The sequence below is a fragment of the Lissotriton vulgaris genome, chromosome 6 (genome assembly GCF_964263255.1).
Source record: "Lissotriton vulgaris chromosome 6, aLisVul1.2, whole genome shotgun sequence".
Lineage (NCBI taxonomy): Eukaryota > Metazoa > Chordata > Amphibia > Caudata > Salamandridae > Lissotriton > Lissotriton vulgaris.
The window spans coordinates 1,815,803,534-1,815,823,747 of NC_141694.1; positions in this window are offsets into that span (position 1 = coordinate 1,815,803,534).

The window sequence follows — 20,214 nt, forward strand, 5'->3', positions numbered from 1 at the left end:
TGGACTGCCAGAATACTAAAATAAGCAGGTTGCTGTACGGACACTGAGCTAATGAATTTCAACCCTGATTTGGCAGTCATGTAGAGTTTGACACCATTCTGGTATAAAAGCAACACCAGGTCTGGATCTCTCTGCTTGATTTTGAGACTTATGAACAGGATGATGCAGCATCTCTCCAGGATGTAGCTCTTCAGACTCCAGCTCTTCACTCTCAAAAACACCTGAACAAAGCATTTCACCTGGATTCCTGTAGAACTTCATGATCTTCAGTGTTGAGGTGCTAGGACCCATCAGCGTCAAAGCCTCTGATGTCATCTTCCTCACCAAAACCTGACTCAACCAAACTGAGGGACTTTCAAGACATCCCTCAACCAATACTCAACCAATACTAACCACTTTGCCGACCACATCGAAGACAGCTCCAATAACAGCAAATAACTTTTCAACATCTCTAGAGAGTTCTCCAACCAATCAGCCTTTGAAAACATCATCACCCACTCCTAGAAACTCTGTCACCATTGTAGATTTCTTCCATGACAAAAATGCCATCATCTACAAAAATTTCGTACTATAACCCATTGTTGGCAACAAACTCAACCTCCTGGCTCCCAGAAACACAAACCACGACTACCTGCTAACCACCTGGGACCAGCTCACTACGCAAAACACCACCGCCATCATGACATCCATCCATTCTAGAGCTCCCTCAAACCCCCAACATATCTTCAACCTCAGGAGCAAGATAATCAGCAATAAACTCACCGCTATCCTCAGCACTTTATCACCATGGCCACATTCCCCAAAGAATGGAAACAGACTGAGATCAAGACCCTTCTCAGGAAACAAACTGCCAACCCAGGCAACCTCAAGAAGTACCGTCTAACAGTTATTGTAGAATAATTTAGTTCCAAAGCTGAATTCAAGCTGTGAACCCAGCTGTCAGCAGTGTAGATTGAAGGCAGTTGTTGACACAAAGATCGATGAATGCTGTTTTGTCACAGTTAAGAGAATCCTAGGACACAGTACAATTGTCTGTCTTAAATAAAGCAAGGCTGAATCCAATGTTGTCTTAGTGTAGATGGCAAGGTGAATTCAAGTTGTAAACCCTGCTGTCCGTACTGTAGATTGAAGGCTCTAGTGAGCACAGTTATAGATGAATGCTATTTGTGACATTCTTTTACAAAATTGGAAGACATAAAATCCATTAGTCTCTACCTTAAATAAAGGTTGGCTGAATTGTATGTTTTCTGTAGTAATGGAGCGCCTGCTATCAAGTTTTAAGTTGTTACTGGCCGCAGAATATATTGAAGGCAGTTGTCAGCACAGTTATTGAAGACAAATTTAGTTCCAAAGCTGAATTCAAGTTGTGAACACAGCTGTCCGCAGTGTAGTTTGAAGGCAGTTGTTGACACAAAGATTGATGAATGCTGTTTTGTCACAGTTAACAGAATCTGAGGACACAGTATGATTGTGTGTCTTAAATAAAGCAAGGCTAGATTCAATGCTGTCCTTAGTGTAGATGGAAAGGTGAATTCAAGTTGTGAACCCAGCTGTCCGCAATGTAGATTGAAGGCTCTAGTGAGCACAGTTATAGATGAATGCTATTTGTGAGATTGTTTTACAAAATCGGAAGACATAAAATCCATTAGTCTCTACCTTACATAAAGCAAGGTTAAATTGAATGTTTTCTGTAGTAGTGGAGGTCCTGCTGTCTAGTTTTGATTTTTACTGGCCGCAGAATATATTGAAGGTAGTTGTCAGCACAGAAATTGAAGACAAATTTAGTTCCAAAGCTGAATTCAAGTTGTGAACCCAGCTGTCCGCAGTGTAGATTGAAGGCAGTTGTTGACACAAAGATCGATGAATGCTATTTTGTCACAGTTAACAGAATCTGAGGACACTGTACAAATGTCGGTCTTAAACAAAGCAAGGCTAGATTCAATGTTGTCCTTAGTGTTGATGGAAAGGTGAATTCAAGTTGTGAACCCTACTGTCCGCAGTGTAGATTGAAGGCTCTAGTGAGCACAGTTATAGATGAATGCTATTTGGGAGATTGTTTTACAAAATCGGAAGACATGAAATCCATTAGTCGCTACCTTAAATAAAGCAAGGTTGAATTGAATGTTTTCTTAGTAGTGGAGGTTGTTCTGTCAAGTTTTGAGTTTTTACTGGCCACAGAATATATTGAAGGTAGTTGTCAGCACAGATATTGAAGACAAATTTACTTCTAAAGCTGAATTCAAGTTGTGAACCCAGCTGTCCACATTGTTGATTGAAGGCAGTTATTGACACAAAGATCAATGAGTGCTATTTTGTCACAGTTAACAGAACCTGAGGACACAGTACAATTTTCTGTCTTAAATAAAGCAAGGCTAGATTCAATGTTGTTCTAAGTGTATATGGAAAGGTGAATTCAAGTTGTGAACCCTACTGTCCGCAGTGTAGATTGAAGGCTCTAGTGAGCACAGTTATAGATGAATGCTATTTGTGAGATTGTTAAAATCGGAAGACATAAAATCCATTAGTCTCTACCTTAAATAAAGGAAGGTTAAATTGAATGTTTCTGTAGTAGTGGAGGTCCTGCTGTCAAGTTTTGATTTTTACTGGCCACAGAATATATTGAAGGTAGTTGTCAGCAGAGATATTGAAGACAAATTTACTTCTAAAGCTGAATTGAAGTTGTGAACCCAGCTATCCGCATTGTTGATTGAAGGCAGTTGTTGACACAAAGATCAATGAGTGCTATTTTGTCACAGTTAACAGAATCTGAGGACACAGTACAATTGTCTGGCTTAAATAAAGGAAGGCTAGATTCAATGTTGTCCTTAGTGTAGATGGAAAGGTGAATTCAAGTTGTGAACCCTACTGTCTGCAGTATAGATTGAAGGCAGTTATTGACACAAAGATCCATGAGTGCTATTTTGTCACCGTTAACAGAATGTGAGGACACAGTACAATTGTCTGTCTTTAATAAAGCAAAGCTAGATTCAATGTCGTCCTTAGTGTAGATGGAAAGGTGAATTCAAGTTGTGAACCCTACTGTTCGCAGTGTAGATTGAAGGCTCTAGTGAGCACAGTTATAGGTGAATGCTATTTATGAGATTCTTTTACAAAATCTGAAGACATAAAATCTATTAGTCTCTACCTTAAATAAAGCAAGGCTGAATTTAATGTTTTCTGTAGTAGTGGAGCTCCGTCTATCATGTTTTGATTTTTACTGGCCTCAGAATATATTGAAGGCAGTTGTCAGCACAGTATTGAAGTCAAATTTAGTTCCAAAGCTGAATTCAAGTTGTGAACACAGCTGTCCGCAGTGTAGATTGAAGGCAGTTGTTGACACAAAGATTGATGAATGCTGTTTTGTCACAGTTAACAGACTCTGAGGACACAGTACGATTGTGCGACTTAAATACAGCAAGGCTAGATTCAATGTTGTCCTTAGTGTAGATGGAAAAGTGAATTCAAGTTGTAAACCCAGCTGTCCGCATTGTTGATTGAAGGCAGTTGTTGACACAAAGATCAATGAGTGCTATTTTGTCACAGTTAACAGAATCTGAGGACACAGTACAATTGTCTGTCTTAAATAAAGCAAGGCTAGATTCAATGTTATCCTTAGTGTAGATAGAAAGGTGAATTCAAGTTGTGATTCATATTGTCCGCAGTGTAGATTGAAAGGTTTAGTGAGCACAGTTATAGATGAATACTATTTGTCACATTCTTTAACAAAATCGGAAGATATAAAATCCATTAGTCTCTACCTTAAATAAAGGAAGGCTGGATTCAATGTTTTCTGTGGTACTGATGTGCTTGTGGTATGAAGAGGTAAACTCTGTTGTTCGTAGTGTACATTTGAATGTAGTACTTAGTATAGACATTGAGGAATGTTTATTGTGCCATCCATTTATAAAATTGTGTCTGCCTTACATAAATGAAGGCTAATTTGAATGCTGTGGATAGTGTAGATGGAAAGCTGAATTCAAGTTTTAAACCCTGCTGTCCGTAGTGTGGATTTATTTATTTATTTATTTATTTATTGCTATTTGTTAAGCGCAACTTATACCCAAAGGCGTCTTGGCGCTAATTGTATGCAGTGATCTCAAAGATGTTAATTATCTGAGCAATGCCTTTAAGGAGTTATTGAGTGAACAGCCATGTTTTGAGTTTCCTTCGAAACTGGAGTAGCGTTGGGCAGGTTTTTATGTCCAGCGGGAGGGAGTTCCACAGCTTGGGTGCCGCGACCGTAAAACGACGGTCGCCCCACGATACTGTTTTTACCCTTGGAATCAATAGGAGATTGTTATTGAAGGACCGAAGTTGGCGGGAAGGCTGGTATGGTTTCAGTTGCTCACTTAGTGAGTGTGGGCCTTGTCCATTAAGTGTCTTATAGACAATACATAATGATTTAAATTTAATCCTCTTCTCGATTGTCAGCCAGTGTAATCGTGAAATTGCATCTGAGATGGATGCATATTTTGGAATACCAAAAACCAAACGGGCTGCGGCATTTTGTACTGACTGCAGTTTCCTCAGTACTCTGGATTGTGCATTTAAAAATAGACCGTTGCAATAATCCAGAGACGATAAAACCAGGGAGCTGACTAAGGTTTTAATAGCCGTCACAGGTAGGTAGGGACTGATTTTTTTAATCATGCGGAGCTTATAGTGAGCTGTGGAAGCCACTTTATTTGCATGGTCCATAAAATTTAGGCCATCTTCAAAGATAATACCTAAATTCCTGACCTTAGGGACTGGTTTGGGGACAGCACCAAAACTGGATGGCCACCATTCTGCTGACCAGCTGGGTGACATTGGGCCGAATAGAAGTACTTCAGTCTTTTCTGAATTTAGTTTTAGGCAATTGGTTGCCATCCAGTTTCCTATCTCCGTCATTCCTTTCTGAAAGCGTTGGGCCACTTCTGGTCCATCTCCCTTTATGGCCATAACCAATTGTGTGTCATCAGCATATGAGGTAAGGCCCATCCCGTGTGCCTTGATGACATTAGCAAGGTCCGACACATAGATGTTGAATAGTGTCGGACTCAGGGATGAGCCTTGAGGTACCCCACATGGTAGCGTCAGCTCAACAGATTGGTAAGGTCCAAAGGCAGTAGTTGACAGAGACATGGAGGAATGCTTTTTGTCACTTATTTAAACAGAATCTGAAGACATGCAGTAGAAGCATTCTAAATTAAAAAAATGAAGTCTGAAATTCCTACTGTCCAAAGTTTAAGAAAATCTGAGGACATTGTGAAATTGTCTCTGAACGGCAGCAAGTATGCAAATGTGTCACTGTACACGGTCACTGTATCACTGTAGTTAATAGAACAAAAAAGTCTTGATAAAGGGCCTGCACTTTGAATAGGAATATGAAATTGAACAAGAGTTCATAACCCCTGCGAAGAAATGAAGGAAGTGCGCACATTTCCCACTGCTTTCTGCCAGTGCAGTATCTACATGAAAAAGGCTTAATAAAAGGACATGATTTTGAATTAGAATATGAAATTGAGGAGTAATTGATAATCACAGCCAAGAAAGGCAGGAAGTGTGCAAATTTGCCATTGCCTTCGGCCGGGGTAGTAGCTACACCAAAAAGTCTCGATAAATGGTGTTGAGTTTGAATAAGAATATGAAATAGGTATTATACTTAGTTTAGTTTCCACTGAGTTAGTGGTACCTGAAACAACAAGGTTTGTGGAGCTTGCGAAGATATTTGGTCCGGGTAGGATGTACTAATAGTAATTTTTATTGGTCTTGTGAATTCTGGCTTAGTAAGGGCAATTGGCGAGTTTGTGTAGGTTTGAGGTAGATTACTTTATTTGGTGCTGTACTTTATACGTAATGAATGAAGAATCAGTTAAATTCTGGCTGAATATGGACTTGTGGTGATTGTAGGAGGTAGCGGTTACCAGGACTTCATGACTATGTGTCATTGATTACAGCTGCACAATTGTGGTAATTTAGTGTGTGTGAATGCAGTGATGTTAAGTGGTGGAATGAGTTAGTGGAACCTGAAGGAACAAAATTCTGTGAAGTCTGTGATTATGCGTGGTCCAAGCAGAACGCATTGGTAGCGAAGTCTTTAAAATCAAGTTTTTTTAATCAATGTTGGTTGTTCATTCACAGAAGTGAGTTGAACTATATCTCCAAAAAGTAGGATATGTTTTTTTTGTAAATAAGTCATGTTATTCAATACGGTCCTGTGTTGATGATTTCTGGTGCACTGAGTTAGTAATACTGAAACGCTGAGGTTGAACGTACCCTCTGATGATACATTATTGGGGGGGAGGAACAGTAATTGAAGTAATGTCTTCTGTCGATTAAATTCTGCATCAATTCCATTTAAAAGGAATAGTATGTTTCACTATAACATAAAAGTGTTCACTCTTCTTGGTGATTATTTATGGTAGAGTGAGTAAGTAGTATCTTTGGCGCTGAGCTTGTACGTTCCTTACTCAATGTATAATGAAGGCAGTTGACACAGAGATAGATGAATGCTTTCTGTCAGTTATTTAAAGAAAATATGAAGACATATAGTAGAATTTCCTCTGCATTAAATGAAGGCTGAATTTCCTACTGTTCAAACTTCAAGAAAATCTGAGGACATTGTGCAATTGTCTCTGTTTGAAATAAATCAAGATTGTATTGAATGTTTTCTGTAGTGCTTGCGGTCTTGGTATCCAGTTGTTAACTGTACTCAGTGCTGAAATGATTGAAAGCCGTTGTCAGCACAAATACTGAAGAGAAATTTACATCCAAAGCTGATTTGAGTTGTGAACCCTGCTGTCTGCAGTGTAGACTGAAGGTACTACTCGACACAAACATTGAGGAATGCTATTTTGTACCGTTAAAAGAATCTGAGGACATAGTACAATTGTTTCTGCTTTAAATAAATCGAGAGTCATATGTCTGTTTTAAGAATTTGTTGCATTCTTAAATGCACAAAGGCAAGCATTAAGTTTGATACAATGCTTAGGTCATAAATAATGAGAAGTTTCATTTTCTTCAAGTCTCTTCACAACAAGCTTCTCCAGATAGCTTGTGGCATTCCAATTTGTTATCATGATCCACAGGTAGTATAAGCAAATGATGTAATGTAGCATTGAAAATGTTAACATTTTGTCATATTTTTAATATAAGGAACTTATTACAAATGTGCAACAAGGACATGATGTTGAATATGGAACTACTCTACAAGAAATACAAATTGGAGAAATGACTGAACATGGCAAAGAGGTTTTACAGAGACGATTACTTTGAAATTTGTTTCCAAAAGGAAATATTGTTCCTAAGCTGGTAGCTACTTTTAAAATAATTGAGAACAACAGTGAAGAAAAGCAGCAAGTGTGAAAATATGCTAATGCCTTTGGCCAGGGTATTATCTACAACAAAAGGCTCGATAAAGGGCCTTGACGTTGAATCAGAAAATGAAATTGAACAATAATTGGTAACCGCAGCCAAGAAAGGCAGTTAGTGTGCAAATTTCCCACTGCCTTCGGCCGGGGTCGTCGGTACAAGAAAAAGGCTCAAAAAAGGGCCAGAAGTTTGTATCAGAATATGAAATTCACTAATAAATGATAACCCCAGCCAAGAAAGGCAGCAAGTGTGAAAATGTCCAACTGCCTTCGGCTGGGGCAGTAGCTACAACAAAAATGTTCAATAAAGGGCCATGAGTTTGAATCAGAATATGAAATTCAAGAATAATTGATAACCCCAGACAAAAACAGTAGCAAGTTGTTTTGTTTTATGTGTAGATGATGTGTTAATTGAGTGGAAGATAAAAAAGGTGAGCAATTAGAAAGGCTGCAGACGTGAAAACTATCCACTGACTTGTCAGGGAAGTGGATCTTTGGATTTCCACCTCATTATACAGATAGGGCATTGAATTTTGCAGCGGGATGCTAAGAAATGGCTACCAAATCGAAGGAAGCAATGTGAGTACATTAAGTTACCACGGTGGGTGGTAGGGCTGAAAAATTACAATACCAGGCCCATTTTAGGGACTGTAGTTTGAATTAGAATAATACTTGACAGAGGCTGCAAGAAAGTTAGCAGGTAGGTGTGTTTGAGGTAGTATATGCAGAATAAGGTGAAAAGGAAGAAAGGTAGCAGATGCGGAAATAACCCACTGTCTTGTAAAGAAAATGGATGTTTCGTTTTCTAGTTCATTACAGACTGTGAGTTGGAACCGCAGTGGGAGCCTGAGAAACGGGTATCTCATCTAAGGAGTTAAGCAAGTGCACAAAGTGCACATACTGTGCGGTGGAAAGGACGCAAGTGTTTAAATTACCCACTGCCATCCTCAGGTAGTAGTTACCAAGAAGCTTTAATAAAGGGTCTGAACTTTGAAGTACTTGAAGTATAATGGATAATTTCAGCCAAGAAAAGCAGCAAGTGCGAAAATTTGCTACTGCCTTTGGCCGGGGTATTAGCTACAACAAAAAGGCTCGATAAAGTGGCTTGATTTTTAATCAAAATATAAAATTCAAGAGTATTTGATAACTCTTGTCAAGAAAGGCAGCAAGTGTGTAAATTTGTTACTTCCTTTGGACGGGGTAGTTGTTGCAACAAAAAGGCTTCATAAAGGGCCTTGATTGTTTATCAGAATATGAAATTCAAGAATAATTGATAACCCCAGCCAAGAAAGGTTGCAAGTGTGCAAATTTCCAATTTGCTTGTGCTGGGGTAGTATCTACATGAAAAAGGCTTTATAAAGGGCCTTGACGTTGAATCAGAATATGAAATTGAACAATATTTGACAACTCCAGGTAAGAAAGGCAGCAAGTGTGCAAATTACCCAGTGCCTTTGGACAAGGTAGTTGTTACAACAAACCTGTTTGCTTTTGAAGAGGTTGATAGACAGTTTCTCGTAACAGAAAAGTTCATCGCAATAAAGGCATAGAAATTTAAGTTGAACAAAATCAAGATTTATATGTGAGTATGGACTGCTTGTTGAAGATGCTCTTGCAGCAGTTAATGTGCTTGGTGCTACAGGAAGTGGGTTGCCCTTCAATCTTTGTGTTGCAGCTGAAGCAAAGTTGTTGAGGTGCAAGTTGTTCACGTGTTGCACTATATTTGCTGTGCTAAAGAAGCATCTTTTGGATGGATCACCCTTTGAAAGATTTGTTTGACAACTTTTAAAGATTACTTTTGCAGTATAAACCTTCGGCTGGGGTAGTAGGTACAACAAAAAGGCTCGATAAAGGGTTATCTCTTTGAATCAGAATATCAAATTGAACAATAATTGATAACCCTAGACAAGAAAGGTAGCAAGTGTGCAAATTTACTTTTGCAGTATTGACCTTCGGCTGGGGTAGTAGGTACAAAAAAAAGGCTTGATAAATGGTTAGGATTATGACTTTGAATCAGAATATCAAATTTAACAATAACTGATAACCCTAGACAAGAGAGGTAGCAAGTGTGCAAATTTCCCACAGCCTTCGGCTGGGGTAGTAGCTACAACAAAAATTCTCAATAAAGGGCTTGCAGTTTTAATAGGAATATGAAATTGAACAATAGTTCATAACCTCTGCGAAGAAAGGCTGCAAATGCACAAATTTCCCATTGCCTTCGGTCGGGCTAGTTGATAAAACAACAAGGTCTGATAAGGGTCTGCACTTTGAATAGGAATATGAAATTGAACAATAGTTGATAATCCTTGCGAAGAAAGGCAGCAAGTGTGTACATTTCCTACTGCCTTCAGACAGGTTAGTACCTACAACAAAAAGGTTGAGACAGGGCTTGCAGTTTGAATGCAGTATTGAAATAGAAGAATAGTTGATAACCATAGCAAAGAAAGGCGGTAAGTAGGTGTGTGCACGTGTAGATGATGTGTTGATTGAGTGGTAGATGATTAATGTAAAAAATAAGAAAGGCTGCAAGTGTCCAAATTATCCACTGCCATTCACAGGTAGTAGTTATCAAGAAAGCTCAATAAAGAACCTGTACTTTGAATTAGAATAACACACAGAAGATTTGATAACCATAGAGTATAATGGCTCTTTTTTAATATTAGTAGAGTTTTGTTAAGTTTTTTTTTTACACATAAATGGCAGAAGTGCGCCAATTACCCACTGCTATTCATGACTAATAGTTACAGAGAAAGCTCAACAAAAGGCCTGCACTTTGAATTTGTATTACAAGAAGGATAATTGATAACCCCAGCCAGGAAAGGCAGCAAGTGTGCAATTTCCCCCTGCCTTTGGCCAGGGTGGAAGCTACAACACAAAGGCTCGATAAAGGGCCTTGACTTCTACTCAGAATATGAAATTGAACTATAATTGATAACCCAAGCCAAGAAAGGCAGTAAGTGTCTTAATTTACCACTGCCTTCGGCCAGGGCAGTAGCTACTTCTAAAAGGCTCAATAAAGGGCCACCAGTTTCAATCAGAATATGAAATTCAAAAATTATTGATAACCCCAGCCAAAAACAGTAGCAAGTTGGTGTGTGTTATGTGTAGATGATGTGTTGATTGAGTGGAAGATAAAAAAGGTGAAAAATTAGAAAGGCTGCAGACGTGCAAACTATCCACTGACTTGTCAGGGAAGTGGATCTTTGGACTTCCACCTCATTATACCGATAGGGCGTCTAATTTTGCAGTGGGATGCTAAGAAATGGCTACCACATCAAAGGAAACAATGTGAGTGCATTAAGTTACCACTGTGGGTGGTAGGGCTGAAAAATTACAACTCCGGGCCCATTTTAGGGACTGTAGTTTGAATTAGAATAATACTTGGCAAAGGCTGCAAGAAAGTTAGCAGGTAAGTGTGTTTGAGTTAGTGGATGCAGAATAAGGTAAAAAGGAAGAAAGATAGCAGATGCGGAAAGAACCCACTGTCTTGTAAAGAAAATGGGTGTTTGGTTTTCTAGTGCATTACAGACTGTGTTTCGGATTCCGCAGTGGGAGCCTGAGAAACGGGTATCTCATCTAAGGAGTTAAGCAAGTGCACAAAGTGCATATACTGTGTGGTGGAAAGGACGCAAGTGTTTAAATAACCCCCTGCCATTCACGGGTAGTACTTACCAAGAAGGTTTAATAAAGGGTCTGAACTTTGAATTACTTGAAGAATATAGGATAACCTCAGCCAAGAAAAGCAGCAAGTGTGAAAATTGCCTACTGCCTTCGGCCGGGGTATTAGCTACAACAAAAAGGCTCGATAAAGGGCTTTGACTTTTAATAAGAATGTGAAATTCAAGAATAATTGATAACCCCAGTCAAGAAAGGCAGCAAGTGTGCAAATTTCTTACTGCGTTCAGACGGGGTAGTTGTTACAACAAAAAGGCTCGATAAAGGGCCTGCACTTTGAATACGAATATGAAATAGAAGAATAGTTGATAACCATAGTCAATAAAGGCAGCAAGTAGGTATGTGTAGATGATGTGTTGATTGAGTGGAAGATAAATATTGCAAAAAATAAGTAAGGCTGCAAGTGTGTAAATTAACCACTGCCTTTAGCGGGGAAGTAGTTACAATAAAAAGGCTCGATAAAGGGCCATGACTTTGAATTAGAATATGAAATTCAAGAATAATTGATAACCCCAGCCAAGGAAGGCAGCAAGTAGGTGTGTGTTAGGTGTCCGTGTAGATTATGTGTTGATTGAGTGGAAGATAAAAAAGGTGAAAAATAAGAAAGGCTACAGATGCGCAAAGTGCCCACTGCCTTGTGAGGGAAGTGGATGTTTAGATTTCCAGTCCATTACACAGACTGTGCATCGGATTCTGCAGTGGGAATTTGAGAAATGGGTAGCACATCTAAGCAACCAATGCAAGTGGACAAAGTACACAGACTTTGTGATAGAAACGATGCAAAAAAAGGTAGCAAGTGTGCACATTTATTTTTGCCTTTGGACGGGGTAGTTCTTGCAACAAAAAAGCTTGATAAATGTCTAATGACCAATGTTGAGGACAGCGATGGTCCGGTTTCTTTTTTTTGATGAGGTTGATAAACTGTTTCACGTAACACAAAAGTTGATCCCAATAAATGGATAGAACTTTAAGTTTACCACATTCAAGATCAAAATGTGAGTGTGGACTGTGTGGACTGTTTGCTGAAGATGCTGTTGCAGCAGTTGATGTGCTTGGTGCAGCAGGAAGTGGGTTGTCCTGCAATCTCTGTGTTGCAGCTCAAGGGAAGTTGTCTGGGTGCAAGTTGTTTATGTGTTGCACTATATTTGCTGTGCCAAAGTATTATTTTTTGGATTGATCACACCTTGAAAGAGTTGTTTGGCAAATTTTACAGGTTACTAGTGGTTTGTGTGCTTCAGTTAGTATGTGTCTGGACTTCACAAGAATCTTTAAGGGACACATTAGGACTTACATAATACAGAAATACTTTGTACTTATTGATATCCAATTATATTTGATGATGAATGGTTTAATTCCACATCCGCCTTTAGGCATAGTGGGAGGGTAGCATTTTAAAGTGTTTGACAGATTACACTACATGTGTCTATGCAGGTAAAGAAAACTTAGCATGGTTATGCTTGGGCACCCTCTCACACAAAACGCAGTACTCAGTATTCAGGATTGTAAAAGCTTGAAATAGGAATGACTGATGAGTTTTTATATGTCAGTGAGAAAAGAAAAAACAAGTACGCTTGTTTTACATTAGCGATATACAGACCTGAAAGAATGGCAAGGGGCGACCAATCGGTCCCCCCAAACGTATGGCAGAGTACCACGATCCCCCCGGGAAGCCATCTTGGGCGGGAGGCGAGTCTCGGCTGGTATGCCCGAAGCGGCGTAGCCGGGGCGCGCCTTTTCCCGCCCTAGAGTGGGTTGGCCTAGACACTGACGCGGCTGGCCACGCCCTTGGGGCAGGCAGGGGCGGGTTTACGCCCGCCCTGAAGACGGATAAAAGGAGGAACAAGACCGGAAAGCATCCTCTTGTTCCTGTGCTCTGAAGCTGCACCTCCTCGCTGCACGTGAGCTCGAGACGGAACGAAGAGCCATTTTTGAGCGTTGTAATCTTTCTTGTTTGTTTTACAGATACTCTGTCGGAGAATGCCGAAGAAGGCGGGAAAGCGAATGACTACCGAACAGATGCTGCGTGTTCTCATGAAGGAGATGACCGACCTAAAGAGGCGGATGGATAAAAATGAGGAAGGGGGCCCGAAACGTCCTTTGGAGGGAACGGCCCGGGAGGAAAAGGCAAGAGGCCCAGGAGAGGAGCAGCTGAGGGAGATACCCCGGGTCCCAGTGCCCCGCTCGAAGCACCCACTCCTGTGCCGGAGGAAGGGAATCCGATTCCCGTGGTGGTCACCCCCGTGTCCGGGGAAGACATGCCGCCCGAGCTGGCAGCACAAGTAGCAGCGTGGTTGGGTAAAAGTAGCAAGGGCGCCACGGCTGTCGACGCGCAGGTGTTAATGAAGCAACTGCGGGAAACTCGTGAAGCAGCGAAGGTATCCACGCCGGCTGCGGCCGTAGAGAAGCCACAGGGGACGGTTTTAGTCGCAGAGACAGCGTCCAGTACAGGTAAGCGGCCATTGCCGATTGCGAGGGAAGAGTCGGCTCCCTCTCGAAGGGAGAGGTTGGGTCAGCATGTTCCTTTAGCTATTAAAGAAAAGATATGGGCAGGGGAATATGTAAACATCTTCTCGTTGCTTACTGATCATTATGAGATGGAGCATGTTAAAGGTCAGAAGGATCTCATGCATCCAAGTGTTTGGCGCGCAAAGATGGCCGCCTTTAAGGTTAATGAAAACGTTGGCAATTGGGGCAAGGCATGGGGAATTTTCACATCGATCTTGGGAGAACGGAGGCCCGAATTGCTACCCGAATTGCCGAGTTATCAGTCAAGGATCATGGGGTACTCGGTATCACACGAGGGTAATCATTGGTTTTGCTATGATAATCTTTTCAGAAAAGCAAAAGAACATGATAAAAACTTAACTTGGGATTGTTATGATTCTGTGTCCTGGTCCAAAATGAAGGAGACTGGTATGTTGAAAGTGCCATTAGTAGGGAGTAATGTGGGCGAATCCTCCCGTCAGTATGCGGGGACGCCTTTTCGATCAGGTACGGGTACCGACAATCACTCGAGGCCTACCGGTAATACAGGTAAAAAGGGGGTTTGTTGGAATTTTAACAGGAGTAAATGTACTAGGCCCCAGGGATCGTGCAAATTTAAACACGAATGTAGTGGGTGTGGGCAATCATCCCATCCTGAGTCCACGTGCAGAGCCAAAACGGGTGATAACGGGGGTAGAGGAGGTGCCAAACAGGTCTAACATAGTCCGAGGGGCGCCTTTACCTACCCCGATTGATACCTTGGCAATGATTCCCTGGCTCAGTGAATACCCGGATCGTGCTTCCGCTGGGGTGTTGCGGAACGGGTTTTCATATGGTTTCCGCATCCCAGTGGGGGACTTTCAGGGTGTGGAAAAATGCAAAAATCAGATATCGGTCTTGCAGCATACGACCGTGGTACAGGAAAAGATCCGGAAGGAGGTTACTCGAGGTCGAGTCGCCGGTCCGTTTAGTGTACCCCCGGTGGCTAACTTTGTCTGTTCGCCTTTAGGAGTGGTCCCCAAGAAGGACCCGGGTGAGTTTCGGCTGATACATAATTTGTCAGCCCCACGTGGTCTTTCCGTAAACGAAGCGATAGACCCGGAAATGTGTTCGGTACGGTACGCATCTTTCGATGAGGCCGTGGCCATTTTGAATCGCCTGGGGCCCGGGGCGCTGATGGCAAAATCTGATATCGAGTCAGCGTTCCGGTTGCTCCCGGTACATCCAGACGATCAGCGTCTACTGGGTTTCATGTTTCAGGGTCAGTATTATATGGATAGATGTATGCCGATGGGATGCTCAATTTCTTGTGCCTATTTCGAGTAATTCAGTAGTTTTCTACAATGGGTCTTCACAAAGAAGACGGGTTTTCAACATGTGATGCATTATCTCGATGATTTTTTGTTCCTGGGGGCAGCCGGGGATTCGGAATGTGGGCAAGCTTTGGCTGCATTTTGTGTTTTAATGAATCAGTTTGGCGTGCCATTGGCACCAGGTAAGACGGTGGGTCCTTCGACTTGCCTCGAGTTTCTGGGGATCGAGTTAGACTCCGGAGAAGGTTGTTTCCGTTTACCAAGTGATAAAGTGTTAAAGTTCAGGGCATCCCTGCAAATGTGTTTGAGTGAAGCTAAGGTTAAGCTGCATCAGTTACAGCAGTTAGTGGGCCAGTTGAATTTTGCCCTGAGAGTTATACCTATGGCCCGCCCCTTTTCCCGTTCGATCGCTCAAACCATGGTCGGATTGAGGGAGGGCCATCATCGCACGAGGCTCTCGGCCGAGGTCCGCCAGGACATGCGCATTTGGTTGGCATTTCTGGCAGATTTCAATGGTCGAGTCGTCTGGAATAAACCAGCCGTGTCCTCTGAGGAGCTGGGGCTGTGGACAGATTCGGCAGGGAGTGTAGGTTTTGGTGCCATTTTCGGTGCTCGATGGTCTGCACAAAAATGGCCGGCATGGTGGCATAACAGTGGACTGACAAGTAACATTGCTTTCCTGGAACTTTTCCCCATTTTCGTGGCCCTGAGAACGTGGCCCGAAGGGTTCAGAGATCACTCTGTGGTATTTTGGTCTGACAATATGACCGTGGTTGAGTGTATCAATAGTCAGGCAGCACGATGCAAATGGGTTTTGAGGCTGCTCAAGGAAATCGTATTACTGTGTATGCAACTGAATGTGTTGTTCAAAGCAAGACATGTCCCTGGGGTCATGAACCAGGCGGCTGATGCCCTTTCTCGTTTTCGTATGCAGGCCTTCTGGGGTTTTCTGCCCACAGCGGACCCGGAGCCGGCACCCTTTCCCGAAGCTCTTTGGTCTCTCGGTGCCCCGAACTTCGTAACCTCGTGGGAGAGAGTTTAGCACCCAGGACGAGGAAGGCATATGAAGGGGCGTTCCGGTCCTATTTAGCCTTTTTGGGGACTGCTAGAGAGGAGCTTTGGGGCCAGGAGGAAGGGGTTGTGAACCTTCTGATGTCATTACATCTGGCAGGGAAAACGGTGGCCACGGCCCAGAGGCATCGAGCTGCCATTTCCTTTGTTGCTAGGGCTCATGGGATCCAGGACCCGACAGCGTCTTTCGTTGTGCAAAAAGCGCTACGTGGGTGGCAACGCCTTGAGGGTCGCAGAGTAGATGAGAGGCGCCCGATAGGTTTGGATAGGTTGGCCCAGTTATTATCCAGACTCCCTACAACATGTTCGTCTCAGTTTGAGACAGTGTTATTCCGAGCCGCTTTTACGCTGGCATTTCATGGGGCTATGCGGGTAAGCGAATTAGTGGCAAGGAACAAGCAGGATGTGACGGGAGGACTGTGCGCAGAGCACGTTCAGATCAGAGGGGAGACGATGACTGTCTCGTTTGTGAGGTCCAAAACCGACCAGAGTGGGATGGGTGAATGCATAATTATACGCAGGATTTCCGGGTCGTCCATGTGCCCAGTGAAGTGTTTAGAGGATTATTTAACACAAAGGGTGGCATCATGGGGGGGGACCTTGTTGAGACACGCTGACGCCACCCCACTGACAAGGTTTCAGTTTCAGCGGGTGCTTGCGATGTCGATTACAGCTGCGGGCTTGAACCCGGGTGAATTTGGGACCCATTCCTTTCGGATAGGGGCTGCTACAGAGGCTACAGCCAGGGGTCTGAATGTGGAACAAGTTAAACGTGTGGGGCGTTGGTCCTCCAATTGTTATAAAAGGTATGTGCGTTTGCACATGTTGTGAAGCCGTAATGATGTACTCACGCTTCTTGTTTTTGTTTGGTTTTCAGTTACGCAAGCCTACGAGGCGGGGCGGACTATGCAGTCAACCCAACACCGGGCCAGCGGTCAGACATCACCGGCTGTTAAAAAGGAGGTGTGGGTCGTGGGCCACTCATACGTGAGGCGTGCCGCGGACGTATTCAAGGCAGGTGACATGGTGCACGTGGCTGGGGAATACGGGTACAGGGTGTCCTTCTACGGAAAGGGCGGTCTCTGTATTGACCAGTTCCAATCATTTTTCGAGGGTTTGCTAGGGCGGACGAGGTCACCGCCGTCTGTAGTCATAGTACATCTTGGGGGCAATGATTTGGTCACCACTGGTAGACGACTTCTCCTGGAAGCGATGCTTTCCACTGTAAGTTGGTTAGCGAGGAGAGTTCCAGGGTGCACGATTGCATGGTCCCATATGATCCCACGGAAAGTGTGGCGGGGGGCTTTTTCGGTGTCTGCTTTAAATCACTCTGTGAGAAAAATTAATAACAAAGTAAGTAGGTTGTTCCGTTCCAATGCACTGCATTCTATCGCGCATGGATGTATTAATGATGACAGTATGTACTTGGGGGATGGTGTTCATTTGTCTCGGATGGGGAATGAGTTACTCATAGGAGACTTCATAGCTTGGCTGAAGACGTTAAACATGACCTTTAGGTAGGAGTGTGGTGGGGGGTCCGGATAGCCGGTCAACTATCCGGACCTGTGGCGGTAAAGTCATGATCGGTGAGCACTAATTGGAAGATCCCTATGAGTGGGCGTCACCCATTACGGATGGGGGCGCTCGGGGGAGGTGGCCATTGGCCCCTCAACGGGGAGGCGGTCCCTTCTAAGGATGGGTCGCCGAAAGGAAAGGGAAGGCGGTCAAGGCCCCTTCATGGGTAGGAGGGGTTACAGCCCCCTCCTGGGGAATTTCCCGGGGCCAGTACGTCTGCGACGGCAGATGTGGTAAGTTGTGTGGGGTTTGGGGGGGGGTCTACGCTACCTTCTAGATACCTCACACGAGTCCTCGTACGACCTTTAAGTGGCGTCGAGTTTTATTGGGGCCCCCGTCAAGTCAAGGGAAATTGGTAGTTGCACTTGAGGTAAGCCTCCGTGCCGCCCCTCACAAGTGAGGGGGATATGTCTGGGTTAGGGATCTTGACACCTGTTACGACCTTGCCGTTGGCCCTTAAACGTTAGGATGTACAATTTCAAAAGTTAAGTAAATGTTTGGTAGGATGTTAGTTCGGCTAGGAGAACCTTTGTACTAGAGGATATGTTAAGGTTAGCCAAACATCGCAATGTGGTAATGAAATTGTACATAATATGAAACTGTTTATTTTAATGTTTTAATTTTGTTTCATATTTTAATAAATACGGCCCGGGAGGGTCACTCCCTCCCGTCTCCAAAAACTTCAGACCTGTTTCCGGTTTCCCATCCTTGGGGATTGTGTTGAGAGGGGGTGGCGGGTATCTCAGCCATATATGCATGTCAATGCCTGACTTGAAGGTATGGAAGAAAGCAGTGAAAGGGTGTTTAGAAACAATACTGTCCAGCTTACAAAGTGCTAAATTGTTCTTTTTGTTGAGTGTAAACACCCCTTTTTGATTAGGACCATGGAATAGTGGTGTAACTATAAATTAGATTCTATTGTCAGAAATCTACCCTAGTGATAGTGGAATTACCACTACTTTTTAGAGTACAATTGAACAATCATATGTAGAGAGGCTGTAATGCTTCTTGACTTTCAAAGAGGCAGAATATTTAAATTCATATTTCAACACCTAAACAAATTAATTGTTGAATTTCAAAAAGAAAATGAAGTAGGAATGTTAGAGGAAGTCTGGTCCAACTCTGAAAGAATTGTGCAAATCGTGACAGCTGAAAGAAGTTTGTCTCTACATTACTTTTTAACATAATTCAAACACAACACTCGATTGCAGGAGTGTGCAAATGCCTACTTAGACAAGTTGCATGTGATCATGTTACATAAAAAGATACATTTTTTACATATTTAACCAGTAAAAGGAAAGTAAGATTTACATTTGCTTTTAGAAAGCGAAGGTGGAGTCATCTGCTGCATTCCAAACATTGGGCCTGTTGGGAAGATAGTGAAAAGTAACTTGTTATTAAGATTGCATTGTTTAAAGGTCAATAGCTTTTTGAAATGAAAACTGTATATGTATTTACATGGTAAACATAGATTTTTTGTTCTGGGCGTTCTTTGGTCTTGAATATTATCGTTACCCTGGTGGGTGGGTACGTAAACATCATCTTTTGAACACCTACAACCAATAGGATTACACACTGGATATATAGACTTAGAATGTTCCAAGATGTGGAGACCATACAGCAAACTAATGACTTGTGTGATATTATTGTTTAAAGTCAAACGTGATAACTCCATTAGGTTCATTGCAATTGTCAGTCCATAATTCTTAAGAAATGTTACATTAAAACAAATCTGGGTTACTGGATGCTGAGTTGGTTAGTACTCTGCAAACTGAAAAAATAATAACAAATGTATATGTTGAGAAAAATTCTAACCTGAATGTCATACCAATCATAGGTTTCAGAATAGAGAATTTCAGTACAAACATTGCTGGGAAATTGTTACTTAAAGATAATTTACTGTAATAGGAATGAAAATATACATATATTTGGTGTTGAGAGACATGTATGAGAGGAAGGTACCGATTAGTTGTAAAAATATATGAAAGCCAACGAGGTTCTAAAGAGGAGCCAATATGTACATCATACGCTATTACGTATAGTATACACAATTTAAATGTAGCAGAACGTGGTGTACCTGGTACAGGTTGTGAAGATTTTTACCTTGTGAAGATTGATCATGTTGTGGAGATTGATCATGTGCTGGTGAATTACCACTGGTTAACCTTCCTGCAAATTAATTAAGAAAAAGTAAAGTTTCTTAAAGAAGAAATTAGTTGAACAACCTAACAGAAAAGTTTCTTAAACACAGTTAATACTAAATAACTTTCTTATATTAATGTAGTTTGAAAAATATGTTGTGTGTAGAAAGTTTAAGCGAGGGATATAGAGTACAGTCTATACAAATACAGAGGTAAGGTCTGTCAAATCGATGCAGTTTGAAAACATGACAGTTTAACAAAGAGCGCTCAGGCCCTGCAGTGATAGGCTTGATTTTTATGTTTAGAGTTTCTTGTGGGGGTAGCACAGTTACTGTTGTAAGTCCAGTAGTAGCATGTCCATGAGCAGTCTTGGTATACATAACTATCAAGAGTAAAATTTTAATCATGGACAAACAATTACCATTACACTTTCAAAAAAGGCAGCAATTGCACTTAAAGACTGATCATGAAGTGGTGAAGTGTCGAAAACATCTATTTTGGCGAAAGCATGTTATAAAAAGTTGTACGAGAGAGGGAAAAATGGTTAGGTAACCTAAGCCAAATAAAGGGACAGTACAAAACTGTAGTGTCAAAGTTATAAATCCA